This window comes from Mustela erminea, chromosome 8, assembly GCF_009829155.1.
Source record: "Mustela erminea isolate mMusErm1 chromosome 8, mMusErm1.Pri, whole genome shotgun sequence".
Taxonomy (NCBI): domain Eukaryota; kingdom Metazoa; phylum Chordata; class Mammalia; order Carnivora; family Mustelidae; genus Mustela; species Mustela erminea.
In genome coordinates this window covers 85,235,838-85,251,998 of record NC_045621.1, presented here as the reverse complement: position 1 = coordinate 85,251,998, position 16,161 = coordinate 85,235,838, and positions in this window count along the sequence as shown.

Here is a 16,161-nt window from a genome sequence, read left to right as displayed (position 1 = left end):
AGATTTTGCTTTTGTGTGAACCTGTACTTCTCTAATTTAGAGAAGAATGGTGTTCTGATATCAAAATCTGAGTACCACTACATTAGATCCCAACCCATCCATCCCGGCTTCCCTGATGCTACATTACGACTATCTCTTAGGAAGTTCCACTGCATCTTGGACCCTGAGACCAAGCCTGTATAATGAATATGTATAGCTGTATTTTATGGGCAAACCTGTTAACCTCAGCCAGGCCTTCTATTGTTAATGAGCTCCTAAGTCCTACAGAAACAGACTTGTGGCTTCAGAAGTTATAAACTAGTTGGGTGAAAGAATCGCTCTAGTGAGCACCCAGGTGGCTTAGTTCATAAAGCGTCTGCCTCAGCTGAGGTCATGATCCCACGGTTCTGAGATGGGGTCCTGCATTGGCCTCCCTGCTCACCAGGAAACCTGCTTCTCCCTCTCCTTCTCCCCCTGCTTATGTGTTCTCTCTCTCTCAAATAAATAAATAAAAGCTTGAGGGAAAAAAAAGTAACTGCCCTAGGCTTCACTTCCTATCCATTCTCTTCAAAACATTACCTCCAACTGGTTGGGTTTTGTTTTGTTTTGGTACCTGGATTTTCCTTCTTGGGAAGCTCTTTCAAAGTGACATTTCATCTGGGTGGTTTATATGAATTTAGGAATTCAAATCTCCCACGATGCTTTGATTGGCTCATTGTATTAAGCCAGTGGTTCTCAACTGGGTGTGATTTTTGGCCCACCCAGAATGGGATCTATTGGAAATGTCTGGAGATATTTTCCTCTAGTCATAACTAGAGGAATGCTATTGGCATCTAATGAGTGGATGCAACTAAATGTCCTACAAAGTACAAAACGAATCTACATGACAAAGAATGAATTGTCCCCAAATGTAAATAGAGCCCAATTTGAGAAACCTGCCTTAAGCTGTCCACATCATGGCCCATAAGATTATGAAGCCATGACCAACTCTAGCTCAAGACATGCTGTGCCTCCTCTTTTTTGAAGATATACCCAATGTCCCTCTACCTGCCTAACTTACCACTTGTAGGTAAATGTAATACTTGGCTCTGAATCCTCTATGTTGAAAATATACTGTCAGTGAATTCTGAACCCTGCATTAATATATGAAAAGTACTAAGCTAAACACTCTGAATAAGACAGGTTCTTCATGCTCTAGAAATTTTTAGGCTAACATGGAAAGTAAAATGTGTTCATAGAGGACTACATAAATCCCTACCAATATATTATGACATGAATCTGTCCAAATAATTAATTACGTGGAATATGACTATTGCAGGTCACTTCCCTCCCTCCTAATTCCCAGGGAAGTATTCAAGCCTGGATAGGCACTCACAAAAAAAAATCTGAAAAAACAAACAAACAAACAAACAAACAAACAAAAACCCCAAACAACAACAACAACAACAAACATCCAGAAATAAAGTATCAAAACACCAAGCCAGTAATTTCATATGGAAGCCAAAATACTTAAGTTGCCAAAATTTTTATCTGACAAACTCCTTCACTTCACCTAATAACTCCTATGTTCTGACAAATGGGAAAATGAAAAGAGAAATGGTTTCTCCTTCACTGCAATGCATTTCTACTCTCCATTACCATCTTCCTCCTCATTGCTCTTGGGTTTTCCTTTACTTGTCTGCTTCAGCTGAACCCAGAGAGGCTTACTAGCTCAGCCATCTGTAAGCTTTTCTGTCAAACTCTCTTCCCTTTATATACTTCAATTTCACATCTCTTTGGTATTTAGTTATTCTTTTTTTTTCTCAACATTTTACTATAAAATTTTTTAGACATAATAAGTTGCAAGGACTATACAGTGAACACCTATAGACACACCATGTGGATTCTACAATGATACTATTTGCATTATCACATAACTGTTTATCCATCTATCTACTTCCCTTTTTGATGTGTTTCAAATTACATCCTAGTCATCCATACACTTCACTCTTAAAGACTTCAACATGCATATAATTGCTAGAATTTATATCTAGTATGTCCAGTATATCTGTTCACATATTTTTATGATACAATTTATGTACAGTGAAATGTTCAAGTCTTAGGTGTACCATTTAATGAGTTTAAACAAATGCATACACCAGTGTCACCCAAACCAGAAAGACATTTCCCTTCTCCTTCCTTCCTTCCTTCCTTCCTTCCTTCCTTCCTTCCTTCCTTCCTTCTGTCTTTCATTAAACATATGTGCTGAATGCCTAATATATGTCAGGTACCTGGACACTTCTAGGCTTTGGGCAAGTGTGGAAATCACTCTATCAAACATCAAAATAATGTCAAGTTTGGAGATAGAAGATGACCTGGAAATTTGGGGTGGTAGCTTTAACCATCATTTCTCTCCTAGCCCTCTCTCTCTCCCTTCAGTGAATGTTGCTACAATCAAGTGTGTAATGTAGGCAATGCACCTAAGAAGTGAAATCTTATCCAGAGTCAGCCACGACTCAGCCACTAGCTGGGAGATTGAGTTAGGAGAAAGGAATTCTACTGTCAGATTACAGAAGCATAATCCTGGAGCCTTTTGGCCACATCCACGGTCTCAGTATTTCAGACTTTTTAAAGTACTTTTGTCCCTAATAAATGCATGGGCCACATAATCTCTCAAACCCTTGAAAAAGACTCTGTAGTGTTTTTCTAATCACTTGGCCATGCAATTGATGTTAATATAACAATTTCCATGATCCATTTAAAGCCTTTGCCTCCCGTCATCTTAATGTAAGCCCATGAAAGGGGCAAGATGGACCTAGAGCCCCCTGTGGCTGCACTGGTGGTATCCATAGACTAGGTGTCTTCACTTGGACTTACTGAAATTTTTTTTTTCCCCAATAGGGGGGAAAAAAAGTTGCAAGATACCTCTTTACTTTGATGGATCCCTTATCAGAGCAGCTTATTAGGTAGGTAATACAGAAGGGCATGTGGATCCTCCCAGCACTTCCAAATATTCACCAACCCAGAAGCATTGGCATTTATTTTACATTAAGGATAAAGATGAGAACTCCTATGGGAGAGCAGAGGAGGGGATTTTACATCTATCTGAGATTTAAGGCACTTATGGTGGAGGTAGCACTGGATAGAAGAAGATTCTAGTAGAAGGGACAGAAGACATGTGCAAAGGCATCCTTGCAAGGAAGTACATGACATACTTGCAAATAAAAAGTTATATGTTTTGATTGGAGTGTAGTGGGTGTGAGAAGGATCAATGAGTAGAGAGGCTGGAAATGGAGATTTGGGCCAGATTATAGTAGGCTTTGAATTTTAAAGCTAAGAGTTTAGGCTTTATTTTATGGGCAATAAGGACCCATTGAGCTGAGTGTGTTATAATGAAAGCCGCACTATAACAAAATTACTTTGGCAGCAGCCTGAAGGATAAGCAGCAGCATGGACTAAAGGCTCAGACCAAGTCTGTGTGCTAGACCTGTCAGGTATTAGCTGAGCAAACTGGAGTGAGAGATCACCAAATCTTTCCTCACCCATTTCCTCATTTATAAAATGGATATGGCAATACTTACCCTGCAGGGCTCTGATACTGATTTGACATACTGGATTTAAAAGACAAGTACCAAGCCTGGCATATTCAGGCACAGGATTTAGTTCTTCAGCAGGTTATTTATATTATATTAGTAGATAAGGACCAAATGACAATTGTCATATAATTCTTTATGGTAGGTACATAGGAAACTGAGATCCAAAGAGAATAAGTAATTGCCTAAGTAATTGACTAAGTGCCCAATACTACTAAGTAGCTGATCCAGGCATTAATTCCTGGCGCTCTGGCTCCAGAATCGGGAAGCATTATCTCTATGTTATACGGAAAGGGCTTAACATCTTAGAAGAATTTCTAGGTAATTCAGCTTTGCTGAAGGACTCTTCAGGCATGGCTGGTCTACTGTGGAGAATTATAAAGATGTAGAATGTCAATGACTTCCTACAAATTTTAGTCAACAAAGAAGTTTATCCGTAACTTCTTTAAATCGATTCACATCTAAGAAAGCCACTGTTCTACCATGGATTCTAGGTAAAGTTAAAATGTTGGGGAGTTACTCCAAACATTAGTCATAAATCTATATTATGTATTACTGAGGATCCATTTGTATCAGCTTATACAGGTACCTGTAGGTCTAGTGACTCTACGGCTTCCAGGATCTCTAGAGGCAGGAGAAAGTTCAAGATTGTGGGAGTCCAAACTTCATGTCCAGTATCTTTAGTTGGTCACATCCCTGCTATGAATTATTGGCTCCTCCCTAGGACTATGCCACAAATTATGCCTGATACACCTACTCTTTCCCCAGTTAAGGGAAGTCTTTACATGCTTATTTGGAGGAATTCTCTTTATTCTCCTCCCTTATCATGAAACCAAAGATAAAGTTTCAGTGAGTTTTAGCTCTTACAAATAAGTGAAAATGCCTCCACTTTTAAAATTGCAAAAATACTCAGGGCAACATATAACAAGAGATTGACTCAGGAATTGAAAGCCCTCCTACAAGGAAAAACCCAAACACAGATGGCTTTACTAGTGAATTCTACCATTTATAAGAATTAGTGCCAATTTTTTATGAATTCATCAATAAATTAGAATAGGAGAAAATACTCCCCAACTCATTCTAAAAGGCCAGTATTATCCTGATAGGAAAACAAAGACATCACAAATAAACTGCAGAACGAAAACAGTTTTCCTCATAGAAACAAAACTCCTTGATAAAATCCTGCAAGCCATATCCAGCAACATATAGAAAGGATTATATACTAAACAAGTGAAATTTATCCCAGGAATGCAAGGATGGTTTAACTTCTCAAAAATCAGTTAATAGAATACACAAAGCCAATAAAGGATAAAACTACATGATCATCTCAGAAGATGCAGAAAAAGCATTTGAAAAAATCTAAAATTTTGTCTTGATAAAAGCACTAAGTTAACTGGGAATTGAAGAGATCGTCCTCAACATCTATGACAAAACTCATTAGCTACCATTATACTTAATGATGAAAGACTGAATGTTTTCTCCCTAAGATCAAAACAATGATGTTATTCTTGCCATGTACATTAACCACTTCACTGGAGGTTATAGCCAGAGCAATTAGGCAAGAAAAAGAAATAAAAGACATCATGAATGGAGAAGAAAAATGAAAGCTTTCTGTATTTGTAGCAGTCATGGTCTTATATATAGAAAATCCTAAAGCATCCACTAAAAAATTTAGAGTCAATAAGAGTTCAACAAGGGTGCAGAGTATAAAATCAAAATCAAAATTCAATTATATTTCTATTCACTAGCAATGTACAATCTGAAAACAAAATTAACAAAGCAGTTCCATGAAAAAGAATAAAAACCTCAGAAGTAAATTCCATAGATTCAACACAATCCTTATCGGTAGCTGAGTTGTCTATTCTGCAGAACTTGATATGCTGTCCTAAAATTCATTTAAAGGACCCAGAATAGTCAAAATAATCTTGGAAAAGAAGAACAAAGTTAAAGGACTCGCAATCCCTCTTTTAAAAACTTAGTATAAAGCTATAGTAATCAAGACAGTTTGGTGCTGGCATAAGGACAAACATACAGATAAATGGAATAATTGAAATTCAATTAAAAAAAAAAACCTTCAAGAAAAAGGAGGGGAGAAAAACACAAAGGAAAATCCAAATTTCTATCTTAAGAGAAATAATTCAATATATTATCTATCTGTCTATCCTTTTATAATATTGGTTTTCATGATTCCATATGAAATCATTTTGGAATGAATATAATCAATTGGAATGAATATTTTCTTTCTTCTTTAAGATTTTGTTTATTTATTTGACAGAGGGAGAGAGACAGCAAGAGAGGGAACACAAGCACGGGGAGTGGGAGAGGGAGAAGCAGGCTTCCCACTGAGCAGGGAGCCCGACATAGGGCTCGATCCCAGGACCCTGGGATCATGACCTGAGCCAAAGGCAGACGCTTAATGACTGAGCCACCCAGGCATGCCCAGAATGAATATTTTCTAATTGAACACTGACAGTCAAATCTTTTTGTCACTGCAGAGAAAACAATTGGTATTTCTCTTTTCCATTCCATGATAGTATCCCCTATCCACCTCCCTCACTCCTAGCCCCATTTCTTCACCCCCATCCCCATGGCCAGCCACCTGGTAAAGTCTCTAGAAAGGAAAAACCCTAGTTGATTTAAATACACACTGAGGTACAAACGATTCATATCCCAAATTTTTCTGAGGCTCAAAGGTCCTTGGAGGGTTAGTGAGCCACAGTATTCCAAAAGCACTTCTGCAACCTCTGAAGACAGACCCAACCAAGTTACCATGTCACTTAGGATCAGGATTTAGAGCAAGGCAGTCAACTTGGTAAGAGAGACTGTCTAAGCTCCAGTAATAAGACTATAGTCCAGTCCTTAGAATTACTATAAAGTAGCGACTGTTGAAAATTGTGTTAAGTTCAGAGAGTTGAGAGGATTCAGTTAAGATTTAGGAGGATGTAGGGAACATCCAGAGGTATCAAATTGGAGAGAGTATTCAAAAAGGAAAAATATTCTTTGTAAGAGATTTTAAGTAGGAAAGTGAGGCAAATTGCTGCTGTTTCAGAAGGGGTAGGGAGGAGACAGAACAAAACCAATAATTAATCTTACAATATAGGAGAGTGAAGGAAATTAAAGTTAAATGAATTCTAGTAACGTGAGTTTGTTTTGGAATAGAGAAACCTATTTAATAATGAGGCCATTGCCCAGACTGAAAAGAAATGCTTGAGGTGGGATGAAGAGAAGTTTATAAATTTATGAGCTCTTAAAATGTGATCATGTTGGAGCGAATTTCAGAAGTTGTGATTATTAAAATTACTATTTCTCTTCATTTTTATTCTGCCAAATCCTGGCAGTGAAAGAGCACACAACTCACCCTATTGTAACAGAATTTAGAGAATCCACAAACCTTCATCAATCCACAAAAAACACACTGAATCTAGCAAAAATCAGTTTTGCCTACCTTTCAAATATTAGTTTCATTTGAAGAGTCCATATGCCAAATACACGTGGTAGTGAAAAGAAGAGCTACTAAGTTGCAAATGTTCTGAAGACATTGTGATATTCGTCTTCAATATATATATTGCATTCTCAGCTGTGTCCCTCTCTGCCCCCTCAGTATTCTGGCACAGTCAGATGATATGTGCTACAGAATTAGAAAATCTCAATCAAATAATAATCTAAACATCTAATCGTAATTCTTAAAAAAAAAAAAAAACCAACCACAGAGCTTTTCCTCTAAATTAACAAATACAAGCAGGTGAATTTCAATGTTGGATATTAACATTAAACAGCTTAACAAGCTTGGTGGTGAGAGATGGGGTAGGAAGGACAGGCAGAACTGGGCAGCAGCACCACTGGAAATACACTGATAGATTAACAATTAAAGAATTAAGTGGAAAGAAATTGCCTACACATTTTTACAAGAGAAGGTTAATCTAAAATGACATTAGTCCTGAAAAGGTTAGCTGTCACTTTCGGGGGCAGGGACATACAACATTCACCTGCTACCTAAAGGAAGAAGCTAGTGAATTTCTCCAGGTCACATACTTTCTGGAAAGATCAGCTCTTCTGTGTCTTCGGCTGGCTGCTTTAGGGTTTCCCATTCTGTGGAAGGTTTTGTGAACCCAGCTAGCAGCAGGTCCCTATTGGTCATGGCAGAATCTGGGCTAAATGGTATACATTTCCGATGATGTAAAAGTAAATTAGAGAACAGGGCAAGTTATTACACCAGAGAACGGGGGGCATTGGGGAATAATAAAAATCAGGCTACTCTAATTTCCTTTGAACAACTAAATATATACAGGTCATTATTTCCTGTAATCCGCAGGCCTCCCAGTGCAAGTCCTGGCCCTGTGTTAAAGCCTCTGAGACAAAAACAACAAAATGCAGTGTGGAGAGAAAAAAAAAAAAAAAAGGCTGTAATGCTATTTAAAGAATGGATTAAGTACAGTTTTCAGTCGCCAGATTGCTTCTCAGTTTGGAATGTTGTATTAGTCAACCAAGAGGAAAATTCACCTTGTTTGAAAAATTCAGAAGTTTCCCTACCAGTAATTTCCATTCATATTTTCTATAGTCTGCTCCTGCACATCATTGAGGTGGCTGGGCCACATTTTTACTTTTCTTTGCCAAGGCTGTATCATAAAGGGAGTCACAGGTTCTCTTTGAGTGGGGTTTAGGCTATACTTAACATTATTTCTCTAGAGATTGATCTTAGTCCTTAATTTCAAGTCTATGCCGAAAGTGGTCTGTTTTTCCAGGCCATATACCACATCTCTTTTATAGGAATGAGGAAGTCTCTTTTCCAGGCACAGGTAGGTCTGAGCAGCCCTCCTAATGCATGAGGACATGCAGACAACTAGAAGAAGCTACCAAGAGGCCCACAGCATCCTGTGCATTGACAAGGGGACGACTGAGAAAAATGAAGACTTTTTTCCCAGTGCTTTTGACCATGTGGACCCCTGATACACAAATCACCTGATGGGCTTATTATACATACTTCTTGGGCATCTAATCCAATTTGCTGAAGGATGGAACTCAGGAACCATTACAAATGAATTCAGGTGATTCTTATAAATGCTAAAGTTTGAAAATGACTGCTAGCCATTCTTTACATTTTCACAAAACTTATCCAAAGGAAATGCTAGGGATTTTTTTTTTTTTTTTTTTAACAGTCTTAATTTGTACCTGGAGACAAGTACAACTAAATTCATCGTGACCATGCCAGGGTTTTTTGTTGTTGTTGTTGTTGTTTGTTTTGTTTTGTTTTTGTTTTTGTTTTTTTTCCTATGTACTCTAATATTACGGCAAATAGGATTTTTTCCCATGGTACTGTGTTTTTGTCCTACTAAGTCAGCTTGTGATAGAGTTCTACTTCATTTCACATGTCCTAATTGTTTCACCCATGCAACCATGCACAAACCATGAAGCTTTTCTTGCACTGGGATTCTTGGCTCCCAGCTGGCCTGAGACAGAGAGTCTGAGTGATGGCAGAGAGCTCTCACTTTGAGAAGCTGGCCTGGAGACACCAAAGTCTCACCTGATCCTAGCAAATCTATCTAGAAAGACTGGAGAATATCTGGAGATGGCAAAGGTTGAATTGAGACTCTAGGAAGCTAGTGGGGTTGATCCAGGAGTTCAGCTTAAAGGATGGGGCAGTATGTGGAAGAAGAAGGCGGGGTTGTCTGGTAAGGAAAAAGACAGCGTACAGCCGTCTAATGTATGTCTAAACATGGGTTTCTTTACTACCAAGTATTTACATAAATACACAAGATGGCCCATTTACCTGGGACGGTTTTGGCTTGGCCTTCTTGTCCCAGTGCAATAGTTAATTGCTTGGATGTTCAGTTTGGTTAAAGATGCTATACCTCAACTGTAATATCTAGTCCGCCCATTACCTTTGCAGGTCCTAAAGGAGGCCACATATCCAAGTTCTCTAGTTAAAAGATAACTAAGACCCTTTAAGGCTTTCTCATTGCTTGGACTTAGGACAAGTTTTAATAAGAAAAAGAGAGAAATAACAGATTCCATTGGTATTAGGCATGTGGTGGGGGAAGGGTGGCATCCAAGAGAATGGTGTAGAATACAAAAATTGAGGACAGGTTTTCTTCAGGCCATCTCATACAACAAGAAACCTTGTTACTTCAGATACTATTTTTTCTTTAAAAGTTCTATTTGATATTCAGAACACACAAAATGTTAAGACTTTATCTTTTTTTTTTTAAGACTTTATCTTTTTATCAAACCATTGAATGTACTTATTTTTGTTACTTTTCTTGATTATCAATTCCCTTGAATATTAAATACTAACATACTTGAAAATCACACATTTACTCTGATTTACCTAGAAATAACATTTCTAGCAATCTTTTCCAGCTATTTTTCCCCATTATCTTTTGTAACAGTTTAAATATTATTGACGTATTAGAAAAAAAATCCCTACCTTTCCAGGAAATGTTGTTATTCCAGAACCATAGAAAATTGAACATCTCTATTTAAAGAAAATAATTGTCATAGGTTCACTTAGGTCTGAGAGGCAGAAGAGGAAGTTAAACAAAACAGGGGACTGATATTTAGTATTTTAAAATTGGGGGAAAAAAGAAGATACTTGAATGGAACTGAGTTCTGTTGTCACTGCCAGAAAGTGTCCTGAGAAAATACACATATACACTCCCTTCTAAAAAAAAAAAAAAAAGTGACAACAGGAGTTTTTTTCCCCCTTCTTAATTTGCTGTTTGTTTCTAAAAAAATCCACCCCCACATAGGTCACTTGGAATTCATTTTGTCTACATCCTGGACTGCACGTAGGGAGACAAAAAAAATGCCTGGGATCTGAAAAGAGGAATGTGGTAGGGCATGGGAATCGCAGTGTCGTGGTGGTCACCGAGCATATTTTGGCTTGTCTTAAAACAAGCAAGCACCGTTGGACCTTTGGAATACTAGCAAGTTAGTCCCCCCATCACCCTACCTATCAGAGGCTGGCTGCCTGAGAAAAAGTGTGTGGGTTTGAGGCTGCTGCCTGAGGCGTTGGCAGGCTCTGAGTCAGCCCCTGCCCGATTTCTGACTTTCAGAACTGTTTCAGCGACCTCTGCCCCTTTCTGGTGTACTGTTACAGTTCATTTCAATAATTAAACAGTTCGGGGATGGCAAGACTTTTGTGTTGTCAAGAGAAAATCAGGGCAATGGCTTTTTCTTAATACTGAAATCAGAAGTATTTGGGTTTAATTATATTAGCCAGTGACTGTTCAGTAATTTTCACAATCATAGAAAGGCATGGTTGCCGGCAAGATTGGCAATGGGTTCAAGCGGTTATTAAGGCAGGGCATTTCAAAGGAAAGGGAACCGAACTCTGACAAAATCCGATGCCTGAAATTTCAATCAAGCGCCCTGAGTTCCAGTGGCAGCTTTACTCCTTGAAATAAGACAGCTTCTCTCCCGTCTGGAATCCCAACTCGCTCAGGGAATGGGACTAAGCCATTGGATGCCGGCTCCAAATATGCTGATTTCTCAATGCCAGAAAAGTAAACCGTTCCCTTCAAACTCCCAGTAATCGGTTAATGTACCACTTTTGAGAAGTCTCTTACATCCTCACTATTGCTCAGTGCAGCTTTACCGCCTCCCTACTTCGAGAAAAAAAAAAAAAGGCAATATAATGTACTTAGTGAAACCAGCAAATCTTTTATTTTTGCTACTTTAGCAAAAATGTTAATACTTCAACTTTTTGTTAGGGATGTCTTGGAAATTTTGCTTATTTTTCCCCCCCCTTTGGAGAGTTTAATGTGTACCTTAATGCCCCCTTTCATTATTGGCCTGGCCTTCTTCCCAGCTCTTCCCTGCTGACTCCGGACCAATCCTGGTTATTTTGTGGTGGTGGCTGGCTCTTGGTCATTCAGACATGTTTGTGGCTTATAAGTGTATCAAATTAGATGCCTCAGTTTTTTAGGTCTCCTCCCTATACCCTGACAAAATTTGTCTTGTTCACAAATCTTCACTGGACTCCCTTTTTTTTCCCTTTCTTTCTTTCTTTTTATTTTTTTTAAATCATCTCTTTTGTGAGCCTAAGAAATGCCCAAATGCCTATCTCTACTCACAAGGAAAATGGCCAAATCATAACAACCCAAAGATGTCCTACTCACCCTTTTTAATCCTTGAATTTTAATCCTTGAATCCTTGCCAATAACCTTGATGTTTAAGCTTGCAACCAGTCATGTTTATCCTGAGTCTCTAGGGAATGAAGCAATGACTATAATAACCATATATTCTTCCCAATTTCAACTGAAGAACTGTATTTCCTTGCTGACTAGCTGAAAATTCAAGTGGAAAAGACCATTAGAAGCTGTGTAATATTTCTCAAATTTAGTTCTGCAAAATTTTATTTGGTTTTGCTCAAACTCCTGTGGACTCCTAGGAGCTATGCAGCAGAGAGTTAAGAAAATGGCTTTTGGAGTTTGAAAATAGGACTCAATCCTAATCCTGTCTCATCTTATCCATAGGATTTGGGCAAATTACTTAAGGTCTATCACCATTTTCTCATGTGTAAAATGGACTTAATAATATAATCTGAGAGCATTATTGGAAGGAATAAATGAGTAATTCATCTATAGAACAGTGTCTACCACAAGATAATGAATGTCAGTTCTTTTTTTTTTTTAATTTTTTAAGTTTATTTATTTATTTGTCAGAAAGAGAGAGAGAGAGAGAGCGCAAGCTGGGGGAGTGGCAGATAGAGGGAGAAGCAGGCTCCCTAATGAGCAAGAAGCCCAGTGCAGGGCTCAATCCCAGGTCCTGGAATCATGACCTGAGCTGAAGGCCTACACTTAATCAACTGAGCCACCCAGGTGTCCCCAAATGTCAGTTATTATAGCACCATCAGCTGACAGGTATGACGGCATCTAAGACTGACCTATAAATTTTATTTAAATGCTTTTATTCCTTTGTTAGTTCTTTAAGGGTGAAGACTTCAGATTCCTCATCTCTGTGTTCTTAATGCAACAACACAGTGTTTCATTCAAAGTTACTCTATAAACATGTGTTAAATGGAAGGATGGATGGACAGAAATACGGATATATTGCACCAGGGTTGGTCCTGAACATCACTTTAAAATCATGAGGGGGTGCATTTGGGGATATCTCCTTTCTATCTTCTCCTTCAACTGCTTGGATAGTGTTGCCATTCCAAGTTTGGACACGCTCCAAGCCTTGTTTTTCCTCCTCTTTCTTATCACAGTTTTCTCCTGTTTAGTCCTTCTAAGTGACTAATTATCTAGTTTGATCAGTAAGTAAAAGGGGCTTTATGTGTCATGGCTCTAAGATAGTTTGTATATTTTACCAGATAATTTTTTTTCTCACTGCTTCATTCCACAGAAGTGACTAATATGGGAATTTCAGGAGAGCTATTAGAAAAAAAAATTTTTTTTTTCTATAAGAGAGTTTTGGACATTAAAAAGAAAAATCAAGCCCTATAAGCATCTGCCTTCTTTACCTGGGGCTAAAGTGTACCCTGAACAGTCCTTTGTTCCAATATATGAACAGCTAAATAAACTAATTTTTCATAAAAAGGTAGGGGGTAAATATCAAAAGACGAGGAGACCACCAGGAAACCCCTGTGGCATATGCTGAGTTACAGTCCAGGGGCAGGATTAACACATGAAGTTCAGCCTCTCTCTTCATCCCCAGGGGAAGAGAAGTCAGAGTGTCAACATGAAATATTCGAGTCTCATATTTTCCAGGTGTACACAAGCCAAATCTCGCAATGATGTTGGCGACTCCTTAGAATTGCAAAATAATGGAGAAATTTTCAAGCGAATGATTCTCTGGCTCTCTTAAGAATATTCTTTATTTCTGTTTGTTCTTTCAAACTTGATATTTCAACACAAGTGAAAGGTCAAAGTGGAATTCAGACAAGTGTCACATATTTTGCTGAGGCGACAGGTATGTCATGAAGGCTTCCTAAAACTGAGCATACAATGGATGAAAAAAGAACTGCAAAGAACTCTGAAATTTAATATTTACAGTGTGGAGGCATTTATTAACCAGGTTGGGACTATGTCATTACCAGTTGGCTGTTGGTTATTAAAAGAATATTAAGAGCACTGTTGAAAGGGTACTATAACAGGGAGATGGATACTGTCCACATCACCTTTTCCTTGTAAGCAATCCCTATTCATTGTGGCTGCCTTGAAAAGAGCTTATAAAGGAAGCTGTAGAGGAGACAGGGATGGGGATCTTGGGCTTACTCATGGTGAAAGAGTGGGTCTGAAAGGGAAGGGAGAATTAACATAGGGGGTGAAAAAGGAAAAGTCACAGAAGCAGGAAGGAAAATCCAAGAATTTACTTCTACAGATGAAAGGGAAAGATGTATTGATCAGTGGAAGATATTACTTGAAGAAAGGTGGAAGAGTGTGGGAAATTAAGAACAGAGAGAGGATACATTTATTATTTACCTCCTATATTCTGGCAGAGTTGGTCAGGTTCTACCACACCATCAGTCCTCCAATATAGGTATTTTGGGCCCCCATTTCATAAAAGATTAACTTGGGGCTCACTGAGGTGAAGCTACATGCCTCAGGTCAGTGTTAAGTAAATCAGCCTCAGGACTCCAATGTACATTGTCTGGGCCCATCTAAGTTTTTTTCTGGACCTTCGCACTTTTTTCTGGACCTTCTGCCTCACAGTGAGGACCTTTGATTTAGCTCTAACATGTTAGTTTCCTAGGTAAAGGTGCAGACTCCAGAGGGAGTGACAGTATGACCAACAGAAACCTGTCATGGGAGTGGTGGATCTCTTGGTTCTGGTATAAGCTTTTGACACTATGTAGCTATGTGATTTTAACTACTAGTCTAGGCTCTTTTCTTCCTCATCTGTGAAATGAGGGAGTGGGGACTCAATGTTGTCTTAAGGTAGCTTTTGGCTTCAATATTCTGTGGTTCAATTGAGTTAAATGAAAGTGAACATAACTAGATGAAGGCTGAGCTTCTAGAAATAACACATTCGTGTACTCCCTAGCAAGTAAGGGTTATTAGGGTCACTGAGAGAATGGCTTTAAATTTATTTTCCATTTAGAATATCGTGCTTGTAAGATGCAAAAGAAATTACATGAGAATATTGAACAAACATGAAATTCAGAAGACAGATATTTCAAAACTTTTTGGAAAGCAATTGAAGGGAAGTAAGAAGGGAAGTCGGTAGGAGAAAGGTTGAATCAAAGTCCCCCCCACCCTTTGGGGAAACAGCTGCACTACTAATGTTCCTTTCCTCATACCAGAATTGTGTACTCGTTTCAGAATATGGAATCATTTGTAGCATTTTTTTTCCCATTCTTACTGGTTCCAAAGTGAATTATATCCCTAAAAAGGTCATTCCATATTCTTTACTTTATAACTTGCTTTAAGTATCTTAGTATTAACAATTAATCTAATCTATCTTTGTATTCAATTCTGAGACTGCTAAACTAATACAAGTTATAATCACACTGCCTAAATTAGACTTTAAATCGCTAATATACTTTATAGATCTCTAAATTATTTTTATTTACCAACTGTCTCTAGATTCTTTATGCACTGAGGTAAATATGAATAATTAGATTAAATTTCAAATACATTATGAAATTTGATTTTCACACAATCTTATGAAGAAGATAAAGCAGATTTTTTCATTTTCATGAATGAGTCTGAGGCACAAAAAGATTAATACTCTTACTTCCTTTTTTTGTTTTGTTTTGTTTTTGTTTTTGTTTTTGTTTTTAAATTTGGGAAACATATTCCTTTATTGAAAGGGATGGTGAAATCGGAAGAAATAAAATATTAAGTAAATGTTTTACAAGGGCAATATTGTAATATTCATGCCCAGCACGGTGATCGGGAGAAGTCACCCAGGGGCCACGTGGAAGGCAGACAAACTGAGCTCTTACTGCCATGGACCACACGGGCCTTGTCAGAGGTGGCAAGTCCGCCTCTCTGACTTCCAGGGCTCCCATCCAGCGCAAGTTGGTGAGATAGCCACCCAAGTCTTTGCAGGACTTGACCTGTTTGTGGAGGTAGTGACTCTCTAGGAACTCGCACAGGTGGGCATAGCTCCCATCAGAGGCCAGCTGATGCAGATCAGGGAGGCGTGTCCTTCGCTTCTCTAGGTAAAAGGCGCATGCCAAGCCTTTCCCATGCCTGCAGTCCCCACAGCCCCGCATCTTGATGCTGCGAGGCGATGCGGCTGGCGCTAGTTCTCCAAACACTTGGGGTTGTTGGTGAGCTCCCTCACCTTCCTCTCCAACCAGAGTTGCTACGGGTAGTCCAGGCGGAGCGCTTCAAGGCCATGTCGTTGTGGATGTACAGATAGGACACATAGAGCGCCAGGTCAGTCTGGCTGTTGATGGCGGCCTTGCATTTGGGGTGGTAATTAGTAGAAAAAGGAGTCTAGAACCCAGGTGTTCTAATTCCAGTTCAAGCTCTATTCCCTTGATTATGGCCTGCTTACTGGGGGGCTGGGGACGTCACAAAACTGAAACATCAGACAATAGATGGAGATGTGCTATGGGAGACAGGGCATAGAATTAAAACAGTTAATCTGGGTGCTAATGAGATCTTCAGGATTTAGTTGCTGTTTGGTTTAAGGACAAATGTACTCAGCCTCTCTG